Consider the following 7,615-nt stretch of genomic DNA (forward strand, 5'->3'; position numbering starts at 1 on the left):
AAAGAGTGAGAGGAAGAGAGAAAGAGAGAGAGAGAGAGAGAGAGAGAGAGAGAGAGAGAGAGAGAGACCACTGGGGCTCTTGACAGCCTTCCAGGGCTTGCTTCCAATTGATAAGAGACTTGGCTGCCCTCCTTATACTGAAGTTCAAGGAAACAACTTCATGGTCCCCAGTCGCCAGCGCCCCTGACTTCGGCTTAGGCAAACATAAATGAGTTTCTGTTAGCTGTAATCAAAACCAAGCAAAAAACACCTTGATCGGGACAGTTTGGCAACCACCTTTGAACTGGATGCCAGGGTTCCTGCCCCAGACTTGATTACCTGGTAAACAGATGCCCAACAGGTCCAAGCCACAGTGCTTGGCGTCCAGCGGAGCTCCTGAGCCGCCATCCTGCCCATGACTGCCCGGAGGCCTCACGCTCAGGGCACCCACATGACCTATCTGCTCCACATTCCACACCAACCCTCCTGCTGCCAGACAGGCAGGCTCCTGGCTTGTTCCACTCTCAACCCAGGAACCCGTTGAGCAGGTGCCTTGAGATGAGTGAGTCGCCTGCCCATGAGGCGCTGCCCTGGCCAGGCCTGGGCTGGAGAATGCGGAGAGCGGAATAAATGGCAGCAATTACAAGTTCATGAGTTATGTGCCAGGGTGGGTGCTACAGGTCTAACACCACTGTCCCCTCCACAATGGAAAGACGCCATCATCTGCTCAATAGCAGAAAAAACTGAGGCTCAAATAGTGCAACTTCCGGCTCATGTTCATGTAGTTACGAGGTGAGGGAGCCAGCGCTTTCTTATCTACACAAAATAAACACTGTTCATTATTAACACTTGCAAATATAAAGTAGGTATAGGGAGTGGTATAACCTTTTTGGACTCAATAGCCAGCGACCGTTGTTTCATTTATACCCTCATATTTTAAAGTAAGACCCAGACATGACATACATCCCCTGTGATTGCTTCAGAATGCATCTCTGCCAGAGGAGGATTAATGTTTTTTTAACGCGATGGTCAGTGATCGCAGGACCACCTGGATGAGAAGAATCACGTTGGAACCGCCACGCTGTGTCCTGGGAGGGCGCCAAGAGCCAAGTCCTGTTCTTCCAGGGTGGACAGTGGTTCCCAAAGTGGGGTCCCCGGACCACCCGCATCAGTATCAGCACCACTGTTAACACTTGTTAGAAATGCAGGTTCCCTGGCCCACCCCAGCTCTACTGAATCAGAAACTCTGAGGTTGGGCCCAGCGATCTGTGTTTTAACACCCCTCACCCCCAGGGATTCTGCTGCTCGCTCAAGCTCAGGGCTTACTGTCCTAGAGAAAGACAGTCGGCCTAGGAGTGGTTCCATTCCCTACGTTAAGTCGATTTATTTATGCAGGTTCTGGCTCCTTCCCCAAAGGATGCGGAGGACTGGTCTTCAGTGGTACAGACATTAGCAGGCTCTCCTGGCTAGAAGCGCCTAGTCTGGAGCCCCACGGTCAGTGGGTGGGAGCTGGCTCCTTCTCTCATGTCCTAGGTGACCCTGAATCAAAGGCTCCTCACCCATGACATGTGCAGCTGATAGCACCTGCCTCCGACGCTGGCCTTAAGGTGGAAACTGGTTAAGGTATACAAAGCACTTAAAATGCTTCCTGGTACATATCAGGTGTTAGGAAAGAACCAGCTCTTCTTACCAAAGCAGGGATAGCAGGGCCAAGCTAGTGGCTTAATCCACATGCTGTCGTAGGACTCCTGAGAGTAAGCTCCAGGATGTCACCAGGGGCCTGATTCTAAAGGGTGGGCCTCCTGAGGGAGAGAGGGAAGGAGGTTTGGGGGCTGCTGGGAAGAGCAGGGAGCCCCCCACCCAGACTAGGTGGGGAGGCTGCAAGGCAGTGACCTGGCAAGAGATGGTGAGGGAGGAGGTTGTGGTAGCCCAGGGCTCCCCAAGTCCCAGAAAGGGGACAAGGGGGCCTCTGAGCTGCAAGAGCTGTGGTGCCTCAGCGAGCCTCAAGAAAGCTTTTGCCCAGCCAGCGTGGCTCAGTGGTTGAGCGTTGACCTGTGAACCAGGAGGTCACAGTTCAATTCCCGGTCAGGGCACCTGCCCGGGTTGCAGGTGCTATCCCCAGTGTGGGGCATGCAGGAGGCAGCCGATCAATTATTCTCTCTCATCGTGGATGTTTCTATCTCTCTCTCTCCCTCTCCCTTCCTCTCTGAAGTCAATAAAAACATATTAAAAATAAAAAAAGGAAGTCCTTGTTCCCTGGGGCCCACAGGGAGACAAGGGGTGGAGGAGCTGGACACCGGAAGGCCAGGAGGCTGGGGCTGGGCTCTGAGCTAACATGGATGTGACTTGCCCCAGGTTTGCTTGTCGCCAAGGCTGGGGAAACACGAGAACTCTAACAGGGAGATAGAAATCTTGTTTCATTTACCTCCGAGCATGTGAGAGAAGCTCATAGGATTTACACCTTTGAAAGGGCAGAGATGCCAATCAAATAGCAGATCAGGAGCAAGCTTTGAAGTGGATGACCAGCCATCCACGTGTAGACATTGTGGAGGTTTGTGGTGTGAACTCACCATGAATTTCATTGAAAAAAAAACACTCATATTAGCTAGTGCTACCCCCTATAAGGGCCTAGACCAGTGGTTCTCAACCTTCTGGCCCTTTAAATACAAGTCCTCATGTTGTGACCCAACCATAAAATTATTTTCGTTGCTACTTCATAACTGTAATGCTGCTACTGTTATGAATCATAATGTAAATATCTGATATGCAGGATGGTCTTAGGCGACCCCTGTGAAAGGGTCGTTTGACTGCCAAAGGGGTCGCGACCCACAGGTTGAGAACCACTGGCCTAGACAAAGAGGTCACGTTGGGCGCCTAATACACAGGTGTGGTCTTAAAATGCCATTTCTCCTTTTTAAAAATTTAAAAGCAGGGTTTCTTGGAGAAATATCTGATTCTGATACCGTTGTAATTAACTAGTTATTAATAACAGGAAAGAAGCAAAGGGAAGGCCAGGTATTATAGGCATGTTCCCTGCAAATCAGGGGGGAGAGGAGGAGGGAGCCACATAGGAAAGACAGACGCCTGCCCAGTAAAGTTGGGGTGACATAGGGAAGACACTTGCCTGTCAATCACACCCAGGGACAGAGATGGTTGGCCAGAATGGGCGTGGCCACAGCAAGGGCACAAAACTCCCAAAACAGAGAAGTTCACTCTCTTGCTCTTGTGTTCTTGGGACTCTTGGGACTGTTGCGCGGGGCTTGCTCCCTTGGTTCTCTTGCACTCGCCCCTATGGCCCACGGCCAAGCAAACCCCTTACACGATGGACTGATAGACTCAACGAGCCTGGTGCTGGCTGGACCCTGCTCCAACATGGAACGGAAGCTCTGGGCACTGACTCTGCTTTTCCCTCTCCTGAAACCCCAGCTACATTCTCCTATGAGTGGACGGAGGCAAATGAGACTTTGGAAACCCAGGGGTGTAATTCCATGGAAATAAAGCTTTCGACTATATCTCGTCCTTCCTTGGGGGTCTCCCGTGAGGCACGCTCCCCTCCGTTCACAATTCCAGGATGGGACCTGTACAAGATGAGGCCGGAATATTTTATTTTCCTTAATGGCAGGGCGCTGCCTAAGGAAGACTCCTAGGATGTTGTCCAAAGGGCTCAGAGCAGCTGGAGGGGACTCCACTGGCCAAAGACGTGACAGCAGAGCGTCAGTAAGGATGGCATTGTGAGAAATTGAAACCCATCTATGTTTAAATTCACGAGTTCACAAAAATGGTTTTTTAAAGCAGTGGGTCTCTTTCAGAGGATGATAAGGAAGCAGTTAGTTATCTTGAAAACTGGTAAAGGGAAGGATCGAGCAGCGATTCCGCCTTTCCTGGACCAACTGGTAACAAATTGTAGATGAGGAAAAGCCATCTCTGTATTCCAACTAATAAGTGAAAAGGAAATGATAGAATTAGAAATCGCAATTTGCCATCCCTAGTGAATCAGTGGCTCTGGACACTGCGTGGCCACGGGCACTATCATCACAAAGAGAAACCAGCAGACATTAGCAGCCTCTGACGGAAGGACACAGGGTTGGGGGGTGGAAATGGGCCTGAGCCCCACCCAGCCTCGGGGCCCACTGCGGGTTTGCAGGGAATTCCAAGGACGGAGAAACATGCAGAAGTGCACTTGGTGCCTGAATCAGCAAAATCCAGGCCGCAGGGAACGCTGCAGGTCAGAGGGCGGGGTTTCTCAACAGATAAACTGTAAGGGAGGAAATGGATGGGTGGTGTGGTCAGCAGAAGAATGGCCCCAAACTATCCGCGTCCCAATCCCCGGAATCTGTGACTGTGTGCCCTGACATGGCAAAAGGGACTCGGTAGATATGACTGAGGTAAGGACCTTGAGGTGGGAGATGATCCTGGATTATCCCGGTGAGTCCAGTGTCATCACAAGGTCCTTGTAAGAGGGAGACAGGTGGGTTGGAGGCAGGTGGGTTTTGAAGATGGAGGAAGTGTCCTGACCCCAGGAATGCGGAAAAGAGAGGGGAATGGGTTCTCCCTGGAGCCTCCGAAGGATGCAGCCCTGCGGACACCTTGGCTTGAGTCCAGTAAGACTGTTTCAGACATCTGGCCCCCAGAATTGTAAGAGAATCATGTGGTTTTTTAATTTTTTGAAAAAAAGTATTGATTTTAGAGGGGGGGGGAGGAAGAGAGGCATCAATTTATTTATGAATTCATTGGTTGATTCTTACATGTGTCCTGACCGGGGATCGAACCTGAACCCTGGGTGTATGGGGACGATGCTCCAACCAACTGAGCTGCCCGGCCGGGGCCACTCTGAAGTGAGCAAGTTTATGGTCATCTGTTACAGCAGCCCTAGGGAAATAATACAGATGGGAAACCTCTAGTCTAGAGGCCTTTAAGGACACATCAAGTTAACAAGGCAGGCAAGGCAGGACTAGAGTGGCCCGTGAGCAAGCGATGAGCATAGGATCATAAACCTCAGGAGAAGGGGCGCATTGGAGGGGGGGGGGTGGGGGGGTACCAGGGGAAGGTGGCCGTTCCATCTTCGTTCCAGCTGGTGGTTTTAAGGGGTTCACACCTGATAACGGTTCACTAAGCTGTACTTTGTTTTGTGTGGTTCTCTGAGGCTGATTTATTTTGCATTTAGCAAGGTGAGAGTAATAACAATTGCAAGGACAGTTCGTGGTGTAGAACAGGGCCTCATTCCTGGCAGCTGTAGAAGATGGAACATTTTCCTCCTGATCTTGCTGAGGTGTGTTTCGCCAGCAGCACAGGAAATGGCACAGGGAGGACAGAAAGACAGGTCTGCAGAGCTCCTAACGTATGCAAAGGAGCGGGCAGAGCAGACTTACCAACCGGAATATGGATGTGAAAGTGCAACATCAACCTCAGTGTGGTAAACGCTTGGTGTCCCGGCCCCTGACCTCAGCCTTCTCTCCTGCAAAAAGCTGCTTCCTGAGTCCACCTGGCCCCCTGCTGGAGCATCTTTCCTTTCCTGCCGCAGGAGCCTGCTCAGCCCAGACAGGGTGGGCCAAGTGGGAGCGCTGCAGAGCTGACGCCTGGAGAGGGATGGAGGCCGATGGGTCAACACTCCAGCTGCCTCTCTCCTCAGTAAGACTGAGCTCTGGGTGTCCATCCTGGTAACGGTCTCCATGCCCCTTTATGGGTTCCCTCCCTTCCTGGCTTCATTCCCCCGCCCCCCACCTGCTGCCAGTTTCCTGTAGTCGCCCATGAAAACCACTTGCATTCAAATCTTTTCAGAGTTTGCTTCTGGGGGACCCCTAAGCAAGACACTAAGAAAATGTGTAATGAGGCAGGAGGCAATGGTTCGTCTAAACATGGGTTGGAGAGAGTACCTGTGCTAGTTTACCTGCAGCTTCTACCAGTCCCCTCGCCCACCCCCCAGCTCCTCACATAATCTCTGGCACATAAAAGGCACTTGATAATGGTGTTGTATGGGTAGGTGGGTGGCTGGGGACCATGTCCCACCTCCCCTGAGGGAAGCTGAGAAGGACAGATCATCTCCCTCCCTCCCCTGGCTTAGTCTTGGCAAACTTGATGTCCTGCTGAGGCAGGACAGTAAGAAGCTAGGGAAATTCCTTGAAACTGAGGCAGATCGCTGAACGAACTGGCCAAGTAATTTAGCTTCACCTCATTTAAGCTCGTGTCAGTCCATCCTTAACAGCCTGGAGGTGGCCATTCTTCTGTTCTCGCTTGTGAGAAGAGAGGCTCAGACAGCGGGGCGGTCTGTGGAGGACGCCCGGAGGTCAGTGGTAGAGTGAGAGCTGGCCCAGAGCGGATTCCCCCCCAGAGTCTATGCCAGTCCTGTCTACTGAAATCCTTCCCAGTGTCCCCAGGTCCTCTTCGCTGCCTGGCTTGGCCCAAAGACCCATGGAAGCCGGTGAAGCTCCAGGCTCCGACGAACAGTGCTCAGGTCTGGGGCTCACATGTGGGTACCAAAGACCACCTCCCCCGCCTCAGCAGGTCTCAGCAATGACAGCCCCCATAGGCAGCACAGCTGCCAGTCCATCTGCAGGCTTTGTAGGGTTTCCAAAAGGGCGCCCATCCTCTGCCATGAGCACCTGCAGGTATGTGATTGGTGCCCCCAGACCCCTGCCCAAGCCCACCTTGCAGCCCTGTGGGCTCCATCCAGGGCTCCATCAGGGCCAGGTCATCCTCAGGTAACCTTCGTGACCACCCGCAAGCTGTGTGTAAGTGTTCCCCTTTCAGAGAGATAAGAGAGGCCCAGGCTGCGGGGGTGCGATACGTGGTTCAAGGTCCCAAAGAAGTGGAGCCTGGGAGCCTGGGCCACCTCTGGGTGTTTCCTCCAGAGCCCAGGCGACAGCACACGTCCTCCTTTCGGCCCAGCCAAGGGCCTCAGATGTTATGCAACTGCTCCTCTCCTAGTGCGCCTCCGCCCGTCTCCCCGCCGCTCTCTCTGTTCTGTTTAGATCCCGATGTGTATCATTCCCTGCAGACTGACACGTGCTTTGTTGCGTCCCCGCCGGGTCCTGCAGGCAGAAACATTGCGACACTCGCCACGTGTTTGCTCCTTCTCCACGGGACCTAGAGTTCTTGCAGGGCAGGGACCACGTCCAAGTCCCTTCCCTCTCACAGCTAGCGTGGTGCAGGCACACAGTAGGTCCCCGGCACTGGATGATTGAAGTGGGGAATGACCAAATGGATGGGGTTGAGTCGGCCTTCCTAAAGAGGCCGAGAGCTTCTGCACAGGGGCCTGAGAATCCCCTTGGCCCATGGGCTCTGAGCCTGGCAGCTGGGTGGTCACAACAGGACCGTGAGTGAATGAATGCGTCCCTCTGGGGAGGCAGTGCAGCCTGATGGGTAGGGGTGCAGGTTCTGGAATCTGACTCCAGGGACACAACTTCTGGCTCTCCCTCTTCTCTTAGCTGTGTGGCTGTGGTCCAGTTACTCAACCATTCTGTGCCTCCAATTCTGTCCTGGGCCGGGTTCCCCAGAAGCAGACCCTGAGATAAGACTCAAGGGCAAGGATGTCTTTCGTTAAGGACGTCCTTCCAGCAGCAACTAGAAGGAAGCGAAGGGAATAGGAGAGGCAAGGGTGTGGTTTCAGGTCAGGTGCCAGCTCGGCCTGGCCAGCAGG

This window comes from Myotis nattereri (assembly GCF_964212035.1).
Source record: "Myotis nattereri genome assembly, chromosome: 15".
NCBI classification, from domain to species: Eukaryota; Metazoa; Chordata; class Mammalia; order Chiroptera; family Vespertilionidae; genus Myotis; species Myotis nattereri.